Source organism: Chrysochloris asiatica, unplaced genomic scaffold, assembly GCF_000296735.1.
Source record: "Chrysochloris asiatica unplaced genomic scaffold, ChrAsi1.0 scaffold00100, whole genome shotgun sequence".
NCBI classification, from domain to species: Eukaryota; Metazoa; Chordata; class Mammalia; order Afrosoricida; family Chrysochloridae; genus Chrysochloris; species Chrysochloris asiatica.
In genome coordinates, this window is record NW_006408618.1 from 8,810,925 (window position 1) to 8,833,974 (window position 23,050).

Here is a 23,050-nt window from a genome sequence, read left to right on the forward strand (position 1 = left end):
AATTGATATATTTAAATATTAGGGGGAAGAAAAACTCAATTATCCAGGGGTAAATGAGGCAGCAGCAAATCTTGTCAAAGAAATCAAGTCCCATTGGTTGTTTCCCAAATCCTTGCTTCTTTTGAGAAGGTTTAATATACAACCCAAGAGAATGTGACTATCTAATAACCTGAACAAATTAAAAAAAAACAACTGTAGTGGAAGCAAAAGTGTGCATATCATGCATCTCGTTTCTAAAACAACAGTGAATCACGCACTAGGCTTAGCAGGTTAATTAAGGAGTCCATTAGCAGTGAGGTGAAAGCTGGCATACTCCCAATTCTGACTGCTACTAGCAGAGACACAGATGTAACTGATGTTTCTCCAATACAACCAAGATGTGCCACCTAATCCAGAGAAAACCTGTTATCTGTAACAGGCTTAAAGTCAGGTTGGAGACAGACATGTTGCCAATGTTTTCAGATCAAATAATAGGCCTCTAAAGAGCTGAGTAAACTGTTTGACCAATGGAACAACTGGAATTGAAAGGATAGTTCAATTGGCTGACACTGGTTAAGAGAATCATTTAGTCAAGTTCATGACATAGTGTTCCTCAATCCTGCGCCTATAAATCAAGATGACTTATCCATGGAGCCAGTGGCCAGTTAACACAAGAGGTACAGGCATTCCTGTCCCTGCAGTTGTTCTGGCTCTGAGCTATGAGCACGCACACAAACCCACTGAACTTTGAGAACACTAGAACAAATGTGCAGTAAGCAGGGAATCCAATCTGGTGTATTAACAAACATCCAGTATACATCTGGTGCTATGCTTGGTATTATGAATATGCTTGGTTGGATACACAAATGAGAAAAGAATGACCCTGCCTGCAAAGAGTCCACTCCTGAGTGGGGAAAACAGATGGTACACAAGTAGTTATGTTATAAGACAATAAACTTGGATATAAACAAGTACAGAAACTGAGATGTGAAAGGACAATTACTTCTGAATCAATAGGGCAAATCAGAGGTCATAGAAAATGATAGAGAAGTGGTGAAGCTTAAACAATGATTCATCCAGTGGACAAAAGGGAGGAGTGAATCCCAAGCAATGGAGGAAGAACCAGTGTGTACAGGCATGACCATGCATGGTGTAACTGAAGAATAATAGCAAAAAGTCTAGAGTGGCTGGAGTGGAGACCCCATGTGATAACCCTAAGATTTTGAACCTTTGGAACATGAAGGGAAGAACATTATCCCTTCCACAGAGTCCTATGTAATCTTCACCCCTAGCACCCATCAAATTGAAACTCCAGTTCCAAATAGGCAGAATGTGAAAAATGACATAATAGGCGTGTTTGAACTCCTTGACTAGCTTCATGAGAGGCAAGAATAAATCATTATCAGCATCAATAGCCTAAGGCTGATAGCTTTGAAGCAGAGGTCAGGCATGACTTCACTCTCCAAACTTTTTACCAATTCTGACATTAGCCATCCCTCCCAAGACACACTCAACTTCTCTACTGAGTTAAATAATTTGCTGTGATGACCACACAGAAGTCACAGACAATGCACATTTTTATAGGGATTACTAGAAAATTAATAGGTTGCAATTCAGGATCAGGAAAGACTCAGGATACAATTCTTTGCTTAGGACAGCCACTTCTCAGCTGTGCCTGCAGGCAGACCTCTGTCTGGCCTTTGACCTTTCAGCCACTTGGCCCCCTGGGCCTCTTTGGCTGGTCTGGCCTCAATTCTGCTCACACAAGTGCTACAAAGCCATTTGGGTCCACCAATAAGTACCAGAAGTACCATATTTCACCAACAAGCTCCCTGCTTGAAAGGGCTAAACTTTCTGACTTCTTAGGCCCAGAAACCATCTGCACCATCTTGCACCAGTGTCCTGATTCCTCTGCCATTGTTTTATGTTGCTGTTTTTGTTGTTAAGTGTTGTCTCTGTGTTACAATTCTTTCTCTGTCTTCTGGGTCTAGGATGTTCTTAGAGCAGGGACCCTGGGTCCAAAGGACTTGCTCTATTCTCATCTCTTCTTGGTGATAGTGGGCCTGCTGTATGCTTCTGGATTGTCTCATTTTAAGCAAAATGGGATGACAATACTGAACAATCCCCTTGATAGTGTATCATATGTCATATTTGCATGAGTCCACCCCTACAAATGTTCCATACACCATATCTACATTATTAGCAAATTATCCAATCCTCTTGGTGGGTCATAAGCACCTCACTTGCATACTCACACAGTCAGTTGGTGGGAGTTACAAAGACTACAGCTAGAATGGCCATATAAAGTAATCAATTGCATGACACAGAGTCATTGAATATGGCATCCTGGATCCTCCACTCCCCCCTTGGATGAGATTCAATTGGTTGTTGTTGTTTTACTAAGCAAATATTTTCTTCCAGAAAATATTTTATTTAAGCATGTAGTGCATAATAGTATTATGAAAAGTAGTGAGAGAAGAACAGTCTAAATGAAATCATATATAGGCTAAAAGCGAAAGTCTGGAATCAGACTGTCTGTATTTTAAGTTTGGTATCAATACTCGTGATTTGCGTAATTTTTGACAAGGGATTTAGTCTCTTTTTATGGAGATGATACACATAATTCACTGAAACATCATTATGAGGATTCAATGAAATAAAACATTTATAACACTTAGAACATTGTCTGGTACAAAATAAGTGCCCAGTAAATGTTAGCTGCAATCATCATCTTTGGGTGCTAGAATGACTACAGTACAAGGAGAATTTTCATCAAAACATTTAAATATGGGAAACGTATATCTTTTATTTTGCTTGTTTATCTCCTCCCACCCTGTCATCAAGATTCTACTATCCACCAACAGTGAAAATATCCTTTCTTTATGGCTCCATGGAGTCTTCCCTAGACTTAGACGGAAGTCATCTTCTTGAGCTATTTATCCTCTCTAGAGAATAATATTCATTCCTTACAGAACATCAAGACCCCCCAAGTCTAAACAAGTTCTTCTCTACTTTATTCCACACTCATATTCCCTCTGACAGACAACAAATGCTATTCACAGCACCTGTAAAACTCATTTATTTCAACATGAAAGTAACTTGTACCTGACAAACTGCAGCACAAAAGGTAAGGACAATAGGACTGTTCAGAGCTGGTGGGATCCAGGCTGTTGCCAGCCAAAGTCTGAAATCCATGGAATCAGTCTGATTTTCACATTTAGCAGATTCAGCAAGAGAGAATTAAAAAATCATGTCTGATTGGCATGAAGCAGAAGAGTAAGGGGAGGGCATGTGCTTTGGGATGCAGCGAGGAAGGAGTCAATCGGCCCCGCAGGACCCAGACTGCTCATGGTCAGATTAGAGTACAAGGAAACCTACAAATCTAGAATTAGTTGTAAAGGAGGTACAACCCTTGCTGACTTCTAAGCTGGAGTGATTTAGGAGCCCAAAGAATTGGGAAAGAAATGGGAGAAGAAGATCAAAACAGACTATAATTGGCAACAAATAATGGAAAAAATCAGCACAGGCATCATCGTGGTTGAAAATCTGTGCCAGCATCTATAGCAGGATACCACCTGCAAGCTGGTCACTGTGACATTATGAGAATGAAACTAAAGAGAAGTGTTCATGGTAACCAGCAGCTGCAGGATTCGGATACGGCAACCTGGGCAGAAAGCAACCAGTGTTGCCAAAGAACCCTCATGCAGTCAAGTATCTGATGGTGGCCAGTATACCACACACAATAGATGATTTAGTTACAACCTCCTGATTAACCTGCCAGAAACTGAAATATAAGATCAGGGAGACAGACAGGGATGTACTAATGAAGCCATGATTTAAAAAGAAAAAACCCCAAATAGTCAGTCTTTGACAAGTAATTTGCTTTCCCTGCCACCATGCCGTCTCATTATTCCCACTCTCCTCCCCTCAAGAGTAGATAGAGAGGTTGCTTGTCTGAAAAAAGGGGAGTTTTTACTTTCCTACCACTATCAGCAACAACAACCACAATCAGAACCAGGGGCAGAATCCTGATCCTAAATGCATTGTTGTTGTTGTTGTTAAGTGCTGTTGAGTCAGTTCTAATTCATAGTGATCCTGTATAGGGTTTCTGAAGAATGGCTGGTGGGTTTGAGCCACCAACCTAATGGTTCAAATTGACCTTGCAGTCCAGCACATTATCCTGCAGAGCCATAGAAACATATAAAAGAAGAGGCTAGAGGAGAATGTTTGATAATATTATAAGGCATTCCTATTCCAAAAATAGCCCTCACTCTTGAGGTACCACAACCATGGAGAGAACATCTAGAAAGAAGTTATTCTACTACCTCTTGGGGCCAACTGGCACCTAGGAGGCAACAGGGTGCAATCTATCCTGGAGTGATACTTCCAAACACACTCCCCAGCAAAAACCACTATCGGAATTTTCTTCCCTCTCAGACAATAACTTCCCAGCCACAGGATAAGTCCTCAAAGCCTCTGAAAATGCAGATATCTCCAAAGAGGAGGCATTTTAAGCAAGTGATCATCTAGTTGTCAGGGAGAAGAATTTACAAACAGGCTTTAACATAGCAATATAATCCTTGCTCAATAAATGCTTGCTAAGTCAGTCTGCAAAATTCTATTTGTTAACATTCAAAGACAAAAGAAATAGTACCATCCAGACAGAGACACAATGAAGAAGAATTGAAAGAAAACACCAGTGTAGGGAGAGACATGATAGCGAGTTGTTTACACACTTTACTCAAATTCCTCACTACAGAGACCAAAAAACTGAGTAAAACAGATACAGATGGTAGTCCTAAAACTCTAAGCATTAAATGAGAGGATAAAGAATTGGACTGAATATCAACTGGAAAGGGAGACAGACAAAAACAGTGATTAAGGATAAAGCAAGAGCTGGGTCCAATGTAGCGCTTTCTTTTTTTTTTTCCTGAAAGAAAAAAAAAAGTTAACCAAGTATTATATATCCAGAAAAATTATTGCTCAAATACAATGTGGAAAACAAGATTTCCAAATAAATAGAAATTAAGGGAATTTGAAATATCCAAAGCAACAAAATAAGAAATTCTAAAGAAAGTACTTTGGACAGAAAACCAACAATATCAGACAAGAACCTGAAATTAAAGCACATGACATCACCCAGAAACTAACTCAGAAAAAGGATTCTTAAAAATAAAATAACCTTTACAAGACAGAAAACAGAGAACCAGAGGTGTTACTCTGTAAATGGCAACACCTACAAAACAAAAAGATGGAATAAATAATATAATTAGAGGAATTCCAAGTGGAATGGACAGGACGAGTTAGGATTGTATCAAGATAGAACAGACTACTTTCAATTTAGAAAGATAAAAATAAATTCCAGAGTAATCACAAACAAAATTAATAAACCTTACCAAAAGAAGAAACAAGTCATAAGGACTTAGTAAATACAAAATCAACAGTAATAAGGAAAACAGAAAGGCTGACAGCAAAATGAAAGCACAGAAAAATTTACAAAACAAATCATTGACACCATAATAAAAACACAAATAAATGACCACAGTAAACTCATACTTAAAAACACCTACTGATGAAGATCAAATCTGACACTCTTCAGTATGGATTGCACCTTAATGTCAAGAAAACAAAAATCCTCACAACCGGGCCAATACATAACATCATGAAAAATAGAGAAAAAATTGAAGTTGTCAACTTCATTTTGCTTGGATCCACAATCAACACTCATGGAAGCAGCTGTCAAGAAATTAAATGACATATTGCATTAGGAAAATCTGCTGCAAAAAACCTCTTCAAAGTGTTCAAGAGTAAAGATGTCAGGGTGAGGACTAAGGAATACTTGACCCAAACCATCAATTGCCTCATATGTATGTGAAAGTTGGGCAATGAGTAAAGAAGACTCTAGAAGAACCTATGCATTTGAATTATGGTATTGGAGAAGAATATTTAAAATAACATGAACTGCCAGGAGAACAAACAAATCTGTCTTGGAAGAAGTGCAGTCAGAATGCACCTTAGAAGTTAGGATGGCAAGACTTCATCTGTCATACTTTGGTTATGACATCAGGAGGAATCAATCTCTGGAGAAGCACATCATGCTTAATGAAATGGAGGAACATAGAAAAGGAAGAAGACCCCCAAATAGATGGATTTATCCAGTGGCAGTAGCAATGAGTTCAAACATAACAGTAACTGTGAGGATGGCACAGTCCAGGCAGTATTTCATACTATTGTGTATAGGGTCACTATGAGTGGGAACTGACTCAATGGCACATAATGACATCAGTTGTTACTATAAGGGTAAGTAAAAAGTATCCCTTCTTTATTAAATAGAATTTTATTATTATTGCTAAGCAAAAATTATCATCATGTGAAGCTATTGTTTCTCAAAATATCCTCCACTAGGGCCTACACACTTTTGAAGGCATATACACTTCTATCGTTTAAACTTTTCTCTGAAAATTGTTATGCCACATCAAAAACAGCAGTTTTAGCATCCTAGAGGGACTTAATTTTGTTCATTTCAAATGCTCTTTGAGTTTAGGAACAAAATGAAGTCTGAAGAGGAAAGATCAGGGCTGTAGGGTGGATGTGTTAAGGTTTCCCAATGAAATACTCATAGGATAGACTTTGCTACCTTTGAAAAATGAACAATGTTGTGAAGGAAAAAAATTCCTAGGTACAACTTGTATAGTTTCTTTCTAACCAATACATTTTTTTAAAAAAAGTTTTTATTGTAAATTTATAATGAAGAACATTGGATTGACACTATCATTTCAATTGCAATGATTATAAACTCCTCCGTGCATCATCAATCAACAGTATTTGCTTTTATTCCCTTTTTCTTTTTTTTTAGGGGCGGGGGGACAAACACAAAAACATTCAGGAATATATAATAATTTAAACAACCAAAGGGCACATTCTTCAAGCCTGCCTCCTGGCCATAGCACTCAGTCTTTCTCTTTCCATGAGTCTAGAGTCCTCATCTTCTCTCTCTCTCCATGTCCTCATCTCTGCCTTCATCTCTGGTGTCGCTGCTTCTCTGGATAGGGTTCCACATTCCATTCGTGCTCTTCTTCCTTAATGTTCCTAGGGTCCTCTGTTTCTGTACTGTAAGATTAACTACTCTCCCATTTTTGTTATAAAACTTCTACCTTTACAGTTGTGACAGTCACGATTAGTCATGATAACAATTATTCATTATTGAATCATAAGAATCTTATCCCCCATCTCTTTTCACCAGACCCGTCTAGACAAGATGAAAACTATTCAATGAGGACTCTACCTTCCCCTGCACACTCTTAAACTAAACTCCCTCTTGAAAACTTGTAAGCCAGTCATTGTGTGCCTTTATCACCCCCTCATTTTAGGTAGTCAATGTCTTGGTTGCCCATCCCTATCTACCCTGTATACAGAGGGGATAAAACTGATATTTGATGTAATGACGTCTTCCTTCTCAGTTGGTATTTGGAGCTACTACCTCTATAAGTATTGGTCAATTTCATCAAATTATAGCAATTTACACTTGTTTCCTTTATCAAATCTTGGTATTTAATCATCTTCCTCTAGTCAAGTTCTGATCATCAAGCCATCAAGGCTAGGTCAAATAGGTACTATCTGCAAGTTACTATCTACATCTTCCCTCACTTCATATCAGCTGGATGCTTCATTCTCAGCACTATCCCTCCATGGGTTTGTCCTTGTCCATGGGCTCAGGAGTCCCCAGGTCTCACTACATTTTGGACCAACCAGCCCTTCCTCTTCTCTCTGTCATCTCCAGGTCAACAGGAGTCTATGGAAAGTGCTTGAACTCAGTCCATTTCTTCAGTGCTGTCTTTTTCCCTCTTCCACTCACCAGTAGACCAATGTGACCACTGGCAAGCTTACATGTCTGCTCATGTGTTCCTTTTGAATTGCAGTCCTGAAGGGACTTGAGTGCTTGCCTTGATGGTTCCCTGGTGAACAACTTACTTGTTCTTGTAGTTGCCAATCAGACTGTCATTTTTGTTTTGGATTTTTTCCTGCTGATCTTTCTTTCAAGAAGTATCTTTTGTTGCTTTAGCTTTTCCAGGATGGTCTACTTATCCTGTCTAGAGGGAATGTCCTACCTCAGAAGATTCTGGATGGGGCTCCGGATTCCACCTAAGATCCTATACACTACAAAGGCTCCACAAGAAGCCTTTTCACTGGGCAAGTTCTAGAACCCCTTTTAGGTTTTCCAATCATTTACAGGCTGAAGATTGGTTTCAAGCTTTCTGTAATCATGTTCCCCTATATTCTTTTCTATTCCACTCAAGTGTCTATTTTACAATAGTAAGCAATGGAAGTCAATATCCATAAGACAGTCAAACATCTTAACATTATTTCTCCTCTTCAGACTATGCCTCTATCACTGTATCACAGAGCCCTGTTGTTCCAAGGTTGAGTATACATCACTATTTACCTCTGTCCCATTTAGACCATGTAAACCTGCCTCAGTGTTCCACTATCTACATTGTTCTTTCAACCCCCTTCCCCTTCTTGAGTATTGCCATCCCCAACACCTGAACTATGATGTGTCTATTGCCCTACCCTAACCAACAAAGCATTTTTTCCCTTTTAGTATGGGTATCTTTTCTTAAGTTTTTACAATAATGGTCTTATGCAATATTTGTCCTTTTGTGACTGACTAATTACGAGCATGATGTCCTCAAGATTCATCCATGTTATGTGGTGGCTTGCAGCTTCCTTGTTCTTCAAGGTAGCAAAATATTCCATTGTGTGTATGTACCAAAATTTGTTTATCCATTCTTCCATAGATGGGCACTTAGGCTGTCTCCATCTTTTTGCTATTGTGAATACTGCTGCTATGAACATTGGTGTACATATATCTACTCGTGTTATGGCTTTTATTTCTTGTGGATATATATCAAGTAGAGGAATTGCTGGATCATATGGTATTTCTATTTCCAACACTTTGAGGAAGTGCCACACTGTTTTCCAGAGTGGTTGGATCATTTTGCATTCCCACCAGCAATGTATCAGGGTCTTATTCTCTCCACATCCTTGTCAGCATTATTGTTCTCTGCTTATTTGTACTTTGCTGTTATTGCTGGTGTGAGATGATATCTCATTTTTTTTTCTTATGCATCTCTCTGGTGTGGCGCTGTGGGCTAATGTATCAGACAATAAAGTCATTTGAACTTCAAGTTCGGTGGTTCAAGCTCACCAGCTGCTCCTTGGAAACCCTGTACAGGCTTGCTATGGGTCAGAATCAACTCAACAGCACTTAACAACAACAACAGAAATGGCTAATGATCGTGAATGTTTCTTCATGTTTGTGTTTGTTGGCTGCCTGAATCTCTTCATTGGTGAAGTATCTGTTCATATCCTGTGCCTATTTTTTAATTGAGTAATTTATATTTTCTTGTAGAGGTGTTGTGGTTTCCTATAGATTTTAGAAATTAGTCCCTTGTCTGATATGTCATTGCAAAAGACTTGCCCCCATTCTGTGGGTCCCCTTTTATTCTTTTGGTGAAATCTTTTGATGCACATAAGTTTCTAATTTTTAGTATGTCCCAATCATCTCTTTTGTCTTCTTTTTATGTATAATTTTTGCACTGTTTGATAATGTGTGTGTGACCTGTATTAGAGCCCTTTAAATGTGTTCCTATTGTTTCATTGATGACCTTTATAATTCTGGTATTTACATGTAGGTCTTTAATCCATGCTGAGTTGGGTTTTGTATATGGTGTGAGGTAAAGGTCTTGTTTCAATCTTTTGCATATCGATTACCAGTTCTGGCAGAACCATCTCTTGAAGAAACTATGTCCTACCCATTCAATGTAATTTGGCCCGTTGTCAAAGATCACTTGGCTGAACGTGGATGGGTTAGTTTCTGGATTCTTGATCTTGTTCCATTGATCTATGTATGTTTCATTGTACCAGTAGCAGACTGTTTTGACCTCTGTAGCCATGTAGTAAATTTTGAAATTAGGGGGTGTGAGACTTTCAACTTTGTTCTTCTTTTTAAGCAGTGCTTTGCTTATCCTGGGTCTCTTCCTTTCCGTATCAAATTTGTAATTGCTTTTTCCATCTCTCTAAAGAATGTCGTTGGAATCTGGATTGGGATTGCATTATATGTGTAGATTGCTTTGGGCAGCACTTATTTTCACAATGTTAAGTCTTCCTATCAGGAGTATGGCATATTCTTCCACTTTTTAAGTCCCTTTTGGTTTCTTGTAGTAGTATTTTGTAGTTTTCTTTGTATAGGTTCTTTGTTTCTCTGATTACATTTACTCCTAAATATTTCATCCTTTGGGTGGTATTGCTTTCCTAATTTCCTTTTCAGTTTTGTCATTATTAATCTAGAGGAATCCAACTGAATCTTTGCTGAATCTTCCAAAGAGTTCCAGTAGGTTTTTTGTTTTGTTTTGTTTTTCTTTTCGCTGAGTTCTTTGGTTTTTTCTATATGTAGGATCATATCATGAACAAATAGAGAGGGTTTTACTTGTTCTTTGCCAATTTGGATGCCTTTAATCTCCCTATCTCATCTTACCAACACAATAGTGAATAGGAGTGGTGATAAAGGACATCCTTGTCTGGTTCCTGTTTGCAAAGGGAAGGCTTTCAGTTTCTCTCTATTGAGAGTGATATTGGCTGTTGGTTTTGTATATATGCTCTTGATTATGTTGAGGAATTTCCCTTCAATTCCTACTTTGTTGAGTGTTTTTATCAGGAATGGATGTTGGATTTTGTCAAATGCCTTTTCTGCATCAATCAATATGATCATGTGTTTTTTTCCTTTAAAAAAAAAAATTATATGGTAGATTACATTGGTTGTTTTTCTAATGTTGAACCATCCTTGATATGAATCCCACTTGGTCATGATGTATTATTTTTTGATGTGTTGTTGAATTCTGTTGGCTAGGATTGTGTTGAGAATTTTTGCATTTATGTTAATGAAGAATATTAGTCTATAATATTCTTTCTTAGTTATATCCTTTCCTGGTTTGGGTACGAGGGTTATGCTTGCTTCATAAAATGTATTAGGGCGTTTTCCATCCTCCTCTATATTCTGGAATAATTTGAGTAGAATTGGTGACAGCTCTTCTCTGAATGTTTGGTAAAACTTACCAGTGGAGCCATCTGGACCTGGACATTTTTTGGTTGGGAGTTTTTGATGACGTGGTCAATTTCTTCCTTTGTTATAGGTCTGTTCGAGTTTTTCACTTCACTCTGTGTAAGTTTAGATAGGTTGTGCTTTTCTAAAACTGTATATCATCTAGGTTTTCAAATTTGTTGGGGTACAACTCTTCATAATATTCTGTTATTATCCTTTTTATTTCTATTGGTTCTGTTGTGACATCACCCATGTGGTTTCTTATGTGTTTCTTATTTGTTTCTTCTCCCTCTTTTCTTTTGCTGGGTTTACCAATGGTTTGTCAATTTTATTAATTATTTCAAAGAACCAGCTTCTTGTTCTGTTGATTCTTTCTATAGTTTTTCTGTTTTCTATCTCATTTATTTCTGCTCTAATCTTTATTATTTCCTTTCTTCAGTTGATTGTAGACTTCCTTTGCTGGTCTGTTTCTAGTTGTTGAAGATGTGTTAATGTGTTGACTTTGGTTCTTTCTTCTTTTCAGATATGTGCATTTATTGCAATAAATTGTCCTCTCAGCACTATTCTTGCTGTGTCCCAAATATTTTGATATGTTATGTTTTCGTTCTCATTTGTTTCTAGGAACTTTAGGGCTTCATGTTTTATTTCTTCTACTACCCAGAGCTTTTCAGCAGGGTGTTATTCAGTTTCCATGTATTTGGTCTTCCTATTGCTAATTTCTAATTTTATGGCATTGTGGTTTGAGGAGATGCTTTGTAGTATTTGGATGTTTGTAAATTTATGGAGGCTTATTTTGTAGCCTAGCAATTGGTCTATTCTGTAGAATGCTCCATGTGCACTGGAAAAGAATGTGTATTTTGCTATTTTGGGTTGATTGCTCTGCATACATCTATGAGGTCAAATTGGATGATTGTGTTGTTTAGTTCCTCTGTGTCTTTGTTGAGTTTCTTTCTGGTTCTCTCCCTTTTTGAATGTGGCGTATTAAAACCTCCCACTATTATTGTAGATATGTCTATTTCTTTTTTAAAATCTATTAGAGTTCGCTTTATGTATTTTGGTGCTCTTTCATTGGGAGCATAGACATTTATTATGGTTATGTCATCATGTTCAATTGACCCTTTAGTCATGAAATAATGTCCATTTTTATATACTATGCTGGTTTTTGTTTAAAGTTGATTTTGTCAGAGATTAGTTTTGCCACTCCTGCTCGTTTTTTATTGCAATTAGCTTGGTATATTTTTCCATCCTTAAATTTTAAGTCTGTTTTTTTTTTCTTTTTGTGTAAGGTGTATCTCTTGCAGACAGCATATTTAAGAATCTTATTTTCTTATCTATTCTGCCACTCTCTGTCTCTTAACTGGTGCATTTAATACATTGACATTCAGTGTAATTATTGATAGGTATGAAGTAATTGCTGTCATTATATATTTTATGTTTGTTTGTTTTTTTGTGGTGCTGCTGAATTCTTCGTTCTGCATGCCTTCCTGTGCTGAGTTCATGTTTTTTGTGTCTTTTTTTTTTTGTCAGTTTCTTTATAGTTTTAATGTTTTTATGTTCTTCTCAATCTGCTTTTTCTTGGTATGTTGTGAAGTATTAATCTTCTTTGAGGTTATAGTCTATTAACTTCTTCCTCCATTTAAAGCAGTCTCTTTTATCCTGTAATCTACCTGACCACCTGGATTTCTATTTCTATGTTTTTACCATCTTTCACATTGTAATTATTTTGACCATAGACAGACTTTCCAGACCACTGAATTCATTCTTATACTTTTGTTTTTTTCTAAACTCTTCTATTTGTTGATTGAGTTCTGATTGGTGCTGCCACATATCTCAATCTCTGGTTGTTGTCTGTTCTTGTTGGTTATCAGTCCAAAGAACTCCCTTTAGGATGCTTTGAAGTGCAGGGTTAGCTTTGGCAAAATCCCTTAAGTTCTGTTTTTCCTGAAATGTTTTTATTGCACCATTGAATTTGGTTGACATCTTTGCTGGGTAGATGATTCTTGGTAGGCAAGTTTTTTTTCTTTTAAGGATGTATATATGTCTCCTCATTGCCTTCTTGCCTACATGGTTTCTTCTGAGCGATCCAAGCTTAATCTGATTTGATTGCCTCTGTATGTAACACTTCTCTTTTTCCTAGCTCCTTGTCTTTGATTTTGGAGGACTTGATTATATATCTTGGTGATCTTCTTTTGGGGTCTATCCTTCCTGGGGTTTGTTGAGCTTCTTGAATGCTTATCTTTTAATTTTTCAGGATGTTAGGAAATTTTTCTTCCAGCAGCTCTTCAACTATCTCCTCTATGGACTTGTGTGATTCTTCCTGTTTCAGAATGCCAATAATTCTTAAATTATTCCTTTTCATGTTGTCCAACATGAATCTTACATTTTCTTTAGATTTTTTTAATCCTTTTTTTCTGGTTGCTCTTCTATCTTAGCAGTATTGAAAGATTTGTCTTCTATCTTACTAGTTCTGGCTTCCAGCTCTTTAATTCTACTCATTTACCCTTTCAGTGTATTGTCCATTTCTGATATTTTATTATTAATTTGTTGGACTTCTTTTTGCAGGTTTTGAATTGTTTTCAATATTTCTAATTGCAGGTTTTGAATTGTTTCCAATTTATCTCATTTGATTGTTTCTGTAGCACTTTCCTGACTTCTTCCGTATTTTTCTCAAACCTTCCATGATTTGGATGTATCTCAGTAATATCCTCCTGATTTCCTTCTCAGGCATTTTCAAAACCTTCCCACCTGCCAGTGTGATATCTAGGTCTACATCCTGCTCATTTGTTTCAGTGACTCTGTCTCATTTCATGACATGTGCTGATATGGTTAGCTGTTTCTTGAGCATCTTCAATAGTTAGCTGGGATTTCAGTAATTACATGAATGTATGTTGGTGTTTTATTGTGCTTTCTGATTACCTCCAGGTAGATGTGATCAGGAGATGGGCTCCACTTTTCACTTTTTTTTTAATACTCTAGGTAGCGTAGTGGTTACGACTTGGGCTGTGAACCGCAAGGTCAGCAGTTCGAAACTACCAGCTGCTCCGCGGGAGAAAGATGAGGCTTTCTACTCCCGTAAAGATTTACACCCTCGGAAACCCTGTACAGGGTCGCTATGAGTCGGTTCCGACTCCACGGCACATAACAACAACAACTCAGAGTAACTGTAGCAGGTGTTGGCTGCCTATCTGATGTATAGCAGCTGGTATTGGCTCTTGCCTGGATGGTGGGATTTTATAGGGTGTGATTGATTATGACTTGACTATATGACTGCAATTGCTGTCTCTTTGTGGGTAACATAAAGAAAGAAAGAGCCCCTAAAGATAAAAAGGGAACCAAAACCAGCAATAACAACAACAAAAAAACTGCACACACACACACAAACAGATTGAATACTATAGTCTATAATCGCAGAAGAGATGAAAAATATTTCTGTAGCAAAATATGAGTATGACTTAATGTCCCTCTCTCAGCTTTTTATCTTCAAGGCTACCTGAGAAATTTCAAGGTTTCACTGTTGATCTTTATGAAGTAACTCAGGATTTAATTTTTGGCCTGTTTCTTTTTGAGTTGGTGTCTCTACCACTCCACAACTCCCATTCAGGCCTTATTCCTAGTGATAAACATATCAGGGCAAGCTATAGCCACTTTGCACTGCCATGTGACTTTAAACAGAACCTTTCCCCTTCTTAGATTCAGTAGAGAAAATCTGTGTGCATGTGTACCAGAACCCTCTGGGTGGTGTTGGGATGTCCACTTGCTCAGGCATTCCCTCTAGTCACCAGAATGGAGGTGTGCAGACAGCAAGAGACCAGTGAACAGAGAAAAACAAATAATGTCCACACCTTTATCTCTGAGGATGGGTCAGATCAGCAGTGGGAGCTCTCGTCTGATACTTCCCCTGCTCCATCACACCCAAGATGGCTGCTCTGGGAACTGCTGGGACCAGCAGATCAGAAAATCCAGTTTTCTTGCTTCTGTTACAAATTCCACTGGCTGTAAGCCTTCAAACTTTCTAAATATTCCTTTATATGTAGTTCAGAATTCTGGAACTGTCCCCTGAACCTACTTGGTCTGGTATTCAGTTTTATTGCTGGTCGAGGTCTGCAGTGCCCTTCTCCTTAATCCACTGTTAAACTTTGCCGCCTCCTTTCTCACCAAAATATATATTTTTAATTTTTTTCTTAAATTTCTTCATAATAAGTCCTCATAATGGTCCTGTGTCTTTCAAAAATAATCTGTCAAGATTACTTCTTTGGAATTCCACAAGACAGTTGCCATAAATTTCTGAGATGACCTATCTGCTTTGAATATAACTGGCCTAGCAGATCCTCTCCGAAGCCAATCTTTTGATTGGATCTTTTGTTGATGGCACTCTGACAAGAGTATTACTGAGACTCTGACAAGAGTATTACTGAGAGTAGTTATCTACAGCCATCCACTGAACACAGAGACATGTTTAAATATGTTTTATTTGGAATAAACCCATGTATGTATGAACTGGAACCCTAATAGCAATAATTTTTGACTTAGTTTCATAAATTCAATGGAAATGACTTAAATTCACCAGTCAAGAGAAAGAGAGTGGCAGAATGGATATAAAAACATGATTAATCAATATTCTACCTACTAGAGACTCACCTTAGATACAAAGAAAAAAAATTAGAGATAGCGAAAAAAAACAAACAAACAGGCTAATGGCAACTAAAAGAGACTGATTCTATTAAGTTCTGATAAAAATAGACTTCAAAGAAAAAACTGGCATAAGGAACAAGGAAAATGATTAATGGGTGCAAAAAATATGACATCAACAATTTCTCCCATGGTCATCTCTACTCAGCTGGGTTTGATAATGCATTGAAATGTTCACACAGAAGTCAGACACCATACTGACAGTTATGAGGTTTATTAGGAAAGTTACCAGGTTATAATTCAAAGTCATAAATGTTCAGGGCACAGTTCCTCCAGTTAGAACAGTCTCTCCTTGGCTGTTCCCAAAGACAGCCATCCCTCTGGACCAACACATATAATAATCAAGCTCTCCAAAATCAAAGACAAAGAAACGATCATAAAAGTGGCCAGGGAAAAGAGAAGTGTCATTTACAAAGGCAAGCAAATCAGATTAACCTCTGACTTCTCAGCAGAAACCATGCAGGCAAGAAGGCAATGGGGATACATATACAAAACCCTAAAAGAAAAAAAACTGCCAACCAAGAATCATCTATCCATCAAACCTGTCAATAAAATACAATGGTGCAATCAAAACACTCCAGGATAAACAGACTCTAAGAGATTTTATCAAAACCAATCGAGCACTTCAAAACATCCTAAAGGGAGTTCTTTGGACTGAAAACCAACAAGAACAGACAACAACCAGAGATCGACAGGTGTGGCAACACCACCTGAAACTCAGACAATGGATAGCAGAGTCCAGAACAGAACAAAACTACAACAATGAATTCAAAGGAGCTGGGTGGTCAACCGAAGAATTAAATAATATCAATGTCAAAGAAGGGATAAATGTAGGAAGAGAGACCCATGTGGTGAGGATCTCAGGTAGATTACAGGATACAATAGATTCTCTTAAATGGAGAGAAAAGTTAATAGACTAACTATAAGGTAACCCCAAAGAAAGTTAAAACTTCACAACTTACCATGAAAATGAACTTCCAAGCAGAACAAGCAAACATGAAAACTAAGGAGTCCTAGTGTGGCACTGTGGGTTAACATGCCAGTCTGAAAATCTGTTTAAACTGTGAAGTTGGTGGTTCAAGCTCACCAGCAGCTCTTTGGAAATCATATACAGGGTCACTATGGGTCGAAAACGACTTGACGGCATTTAACAACAACAACAATGATAATTTCTTTCAATGTCAATGGATTGAATGCACCAGTAAAGAGACAGAGAGTGGCAGATTGGATAAGAAAACAAGATCTTTCAATATGATGCCGGCAAGAGACACACCTTATACACAAAGACAAAAACTGACTAAAATTTAAAGGATGGAAAAAAATTATATCAAGCTAACTGCAACAATAAACAAGCAGGAGTGGCAATTCTAATCTCTTACAAAGTAAACTTTAAGACAAAAACCAGTATAAGGGATAAAGAAGGACACTATCTCATGATCAAAGTGTCGACTGAACAAGACGACATAAACATAATAAAGACCTACGCTCCCATTGAAAAAGCACCAAGATATATGAAGCAAACTTTATTAGAATTAAAGAAAGAAATAGATAAATCTACAATTATAGTGGGAGATTTTAATATACCACTTTAGAAAAGGGCTAGAACAACCAGAAAGAAACACAACAAAGTTACTGAGGAACTAAACAGCACAATCAACCAACTTGACATCATAGACGTGTACAGAGCATTCAACCCAACAAGAGCATAATAAACATTCTTTTCCAGTGCACATGGAACATTCTCCAGACTTGACCACGTCTTAAGTCACAGAGCAAGCCTCCATAACTTTATAAACATCAAAATACTACAGTGCATCTTTTCAGACCACAATGCTATAAAACTAGAAATCAACAACAAGAAGACTAAGGAAATAAAGTCAAACACAAGGAAACTGAACAACACCCTGATGAAAAGTGACTGGGTAAAAGAAGAAATTAAACGTGAATTCATAAAATTCCTAGATACAAATGAGAATGAAAACACAACATAAAATCTTTGGGACACAGCAAAAGTGGTGCTGAGAGGACAATCTATTGTGATAAATGAGCACATCCAAAAAGACAAAAGAACCAAGATTAACATATTAACATAACATCTCCAACAATTAGAAACTGACCAACAGATGGAACCTACAGTCACCTAAAGAAAAGATATAATAAAGGTAAGAACAGAAATAAATGAGATGGAAAACAGAAAACCTATAGAAAGAATCAGCAGGACAAGAAGTTGGTACTTTGAAATGATTAATAAAATTAAAAAACCATTGGGAAACCTAACAAAAGAAAAGAGGGAGAAGACACAAATAACTCACATTAGAAATCACACGGGCAATTTCACAATGGAACTAAACGAAATCAAAAGGATAATAACAGAAAACTATGACGAATGGTACACCAACAAATTTGAAAACTTAGAAGAGATGGATGCATTTTTAGAAAAACACAACCTACCAAAACTTACACAGAGTGAAGTTGAAAACTTGAACAGACTTATAACAAAATAAGAAATTGATCAAGTCATCAAAAAACTGCCAAACCAAAGAAAGTCCAGGCCCAGATAGCTTCACTGTAAGTTCTACCACACATTCAGGGAAGAGCTGTTACAAATTCTCCTCAAATTATTCCAGAATATAGAAGAGGATGGAAACTTCCTAATACTTTTTATGAAGCAAGCATAATCCTCATATCAAAACCAGGGAAGGACATCACTAAGAAAGAAAACTGCAGTCCTATATCCCTTTTAAAGTATTAAAGAGCAGAGAAGTCAGCTTGAGGACTAAGGTGCGCCTGACCCAGGCCATGGTGTTTTCAATAGCTTCATATGGATGCGAAAGCTGGACAGTGAATAAGGAAGATCGTAGAAGAATTGATGCCTTTGAGTTGTGGTGTTGGAGGAGAATACTGAAAGTGCCATGGACTGCCAAAAGAACCAATAGATCTGTTTTAGAAGAAGTGCAGCCAGAGTGCTCCTTGGAGGCCAGGATGGCTAAGCTTTGTCTCTCATACTTTGGACATATTGTCCGGAGGGAACAGTCGCTGGAGAGGGATGTCATGCTGGGTAAGGTGGAGGGTCAGAGAAAAAGAGGAAGACTCCTAACGAGATGGATTGGCCAGGTGGCATCATTGATGGACTCAAGTGTGGCAGCAGTGGTGAGGTTGGCCCAGGATCGGACATTGTTTCGTTCTGCTGTGCATGGGGTCACTATGGGTCGGTTCCGACTCAATGGCACCTGACAACAACAATATCCCTTATGAACATAGATGCAAAAATTCTCAATAAAATCCTAGCCAACAGAATCCAGCAGCACATCAAAAAAATAATATATCATGACCAAGTGGGTTTCATAAAAGGGATGAAAAGATGGTTCAACATTAGAAAAACAATCAGTGTAATCCACCACATAATAAGAAAAAGGAAAAGAACCACATGATGATATCGATTGAAGCAGAAAAGGCATTTCACAAATTCCAACATCCATTCCTGATAAAAATACTCAACAAAGTAGGAATTGAAGGGAAATTCCTCAACATAATCAAAAGCGTATGTACAAAACCAACAGCCTACATCACTTTCAATGCAGAGAAACCGAAAGTATTCCATCTGCGAACAAGAAACAGACAAGGATGTCCTTTGTCACCATTCCTATTCAATATTGCTTTGGAAGTATTAGCCAGAGGTATATAGCAAGATAGAGAAATTAAAGACATCCAAATTGGCAAAGAGGAAAGAAAACTCTATTTGCAGACAATACGATCCTATACATAGAAAACCCCAAAGACTCAGTAAAAAAAGCTACTAGACATCATTGGATGATTCAGCATTGTGGCAGGGTATAAGACCAACATACAAAAAATCAGTTCGATTCCTCTATAGTAAAAATGACAGCAATGAAAAGGACATTAGGAAAGCAATACCATTTACAATAGCTGCCCCAAGGATGAAATATTTAGGAATAAACTTAACCAGTGAAACAAAGGACCTATACAAAGAAAACTACAAAACACTACTACAAGAGGCCAAAATAGACTTACAAAAGTGGAAGAACACGCCATGTTCCTGGATAGGAAGACTCAACATCATGAAAATGTCAATACTACCCAAAGCAATTGACACATATAATGCAATCACAATCCAGATTCCAGCAACATTCTTCAATGAGACGGAAAAGACACTAACAAACTTTATATGGAAAGGAAGGACACCCAGGATAAGCAAAGCACCGCTTTAAAAGAAGAACAAGGTTGGAGACCTCTCACTCCCGATTTCAAAATTTACTACATGCCTACAGTGGTCAAAACATCCTGGTACTGGTACAAAGAAAGATATATTGATCATTGGAACATAATCGAGAATCCAGAAATTAACCCACCCTATACAGCCAACTGATTTTCGAAAAAGTACCTGGGTATGTTACATGAGGAAGACATAGTAGTCTCTGACAGATGGTGCTGGCAGAACTGGAAAGCGATATGCAAAAGATTAAAACAAGACCTTTACGTCATGCCCTAAACAAAAAACAATTCAGCATGGATTAAAGACATAAATGTGAATCCGAAAATTATGAAAATCATCAATGAAAAAATAGGGACAAATGTGAGGGCTCTAACACAGGAAATACACAGACTACTAAACATTTTGAAAAGTACACAAACAAAAGTAGACAAAATAGATGAGTGGTATATACTAAAAATTAAAAAACTTATGTGCATCAAAGGACTTCACCAACTGAGTAAAAAGGGAACCCACAGAATGGGAAAAAATCTTTTGCAATGACACATCAGACAAGGGACTAATTTCTAAAATATATAGGGAACTACAACACTTCTACAAGAAAAAGAAAAATATTCCAATTTAAAAATGGGCACAAGACATCAATAGATACTTGAACAAGGAAGAGTTCAGAGCAGCCAACAAACATATGAAGAAATGCTCACAATCACTAGCCATTGTTGTTGTTAGGTGCCATCGAGTCAGCACTGACTCATAGTGACCTTATGCACAACAGAACGAAACACTGCCCAATTCTGGGCCAACCTCACTACTGTTGCCATGTCTGAGTCCATCGATGCTGCCACTAGGCCAATCCATATGAATGGGGGTCTTGTCTTCCTCTTTTTCTCAGACTCTCCACCTTACCAAACATGATATACTTTTCCAGTGACTGGTCCCTCCTGACAATATGTACAATATATGAGAGGCGAAGTTTGGCCAACTTGACCTCCAAGGAGCACTCTGACTGCACTTCTTCCAAAACGGATCTATTGGTTCTTTTAGAAACCCAAGGAACTTTCAATATTATCCTTTAACACCATAACTCAAAAGCATCAATTCTTCTACAGTCTTCCTTAATCATTGTTCAGCCTGGAGTGGCCAGAAGAACAGAAGATACTTCATGAAGGAAAGACAGGCAGGAAAAATCCAAAACAATAATGGCAGTCTGATTGTTACTATAAGAGTAAGTAAGCTGTTCACCCAGGAGCCATCAAGGCAAGTGGTCGGATTCCTTCAGAGCAAACCCCCTTCCAAGACTGAGACTCAAGGGGAATACATGAGCAGGCAGGTGGTCTGGTTGGTGACCACGTTGGTCACTGATAAAATGAAGAGGGAGGAAAAACAGCAATGAAGTTGCAAGCTAAATCCAACCACATTCAATAGAACCTTGCGATCCCAGGTAGAGACCTGGATGGCCAGCAGTATTGTAAGACCCGGGGACTCCTGGGCCCAGAGGCAATGACATGGCCACAGAGGATTAGAGCAGGGAGAGAAGCATCCTGCTGATATGAAGTGAGGGGAGATGCATAAGAACATCCATACTTGCAGATAGTACCCACTTGACCTAGCTTAGATGGGTGGATTATCAGAACTTGACTAAAAGAAGAAAGAAGAGGTGGAAAAAAAACGAGTAACATGCTACAATTTGATGAACTTTACCTCTACTTATGGATGTAGTAGCCCAAAAAAGGGAACAAATCTTTATGGCAAGTATCACTCCCACACCCTCGGTACACAGGGTTGACAGGGATGGGCAACTGAGACATTGGTTACCCCAAATGGGAGTGCCTATAAAGGCAAGAAGTGACTGGCTTACAAGCTTTCAATAGGGAGCTTAGTTCCAGACAAGGAGGGGGAAAGTAAAATTACCACTGAATGAGTTCAAAACTGTTGGGACCAGGCTGGCAAAAGGAAATGGGGATAAGACTCTTGAGGTACAATAGTGAATAATTGCAATCAGGATTGACTGTGAGGGTAGGAAATATAGAAGTAAATGTTTTTTGACAAAAGGAGGAGAGTAATTGATTTTGCAGCCCAGGAACAGAGGTCCCTGGGACCATCAAGTGAGAAGAATGGAGAGGGGGACCCTACCCAGAGAGGCAGTGATGCCAGGGATGGAGACAGAGATGATGACGTGGACAGATGGAGTGGCTGGGTAAAATGGACTCAGGGAGAAAGGCTTTGTGCTGGCAGCTGGGGGGTGGGCCTAGGTGGTGTACCCTTTGGTTATTTGATGATGCATAGAGGAAACTGTAATCATTGCATTGAAAATAAATATGATAGGATGAGTGTAAAGCTGATGTTCTCCCATATAAACCTCACAATAAACAAACAAACAAAAAAATAATATAACACTGGCACACAACATTCGGGATTCCCTTGGTCTATTTACAGGTTCCTCATGAGTACAATTAAGTTTTCCAGAATACTCATACTTCACAATGTTGTCCATAGTTTGTCATGATTCACACAATCAAAAGCATTTGCATAGTCAATAAAGTACAGATAAACATCTAAACAAACAAAAAAGAACAAATAGATCTGTGCTGGAAAAAAAACAGCCAGAGTACTCCTTGGAACCCAGAATGGTCAGACTTCATCTGTCATACTTTGAACATATTGTCAGGAGAGACCAGTAACTGGAGAAGGATTTGGTAAAGTGAAGGTTTGGAGAACTAGAGGAAGACCGCCAGTGAGATGGATTGGCACATTGCCAGTAGCAACGGCCTCAGGTATAGCAACCATTGCTAGGTTGGCTCAGAACCAAGCAGTGTTTCATTCTGTTGTGCATAGGGTCACTATGAATCAGTAACAACTTGTTGGCACCTAACAACAACAGCAAAGCTGCAATAACAGTAATAACAGTAATCAACAAGTGCATATATAGCTAGATAATCAAATTGAACAGTGGTTGTTGTTGTTGTTGTCAGGTGCCATCGAGTCGGAACCGACTCATAGCGACCCCATGCACAGCAGAACGAAACAATGCTCGATCCTGGGCCAACCTC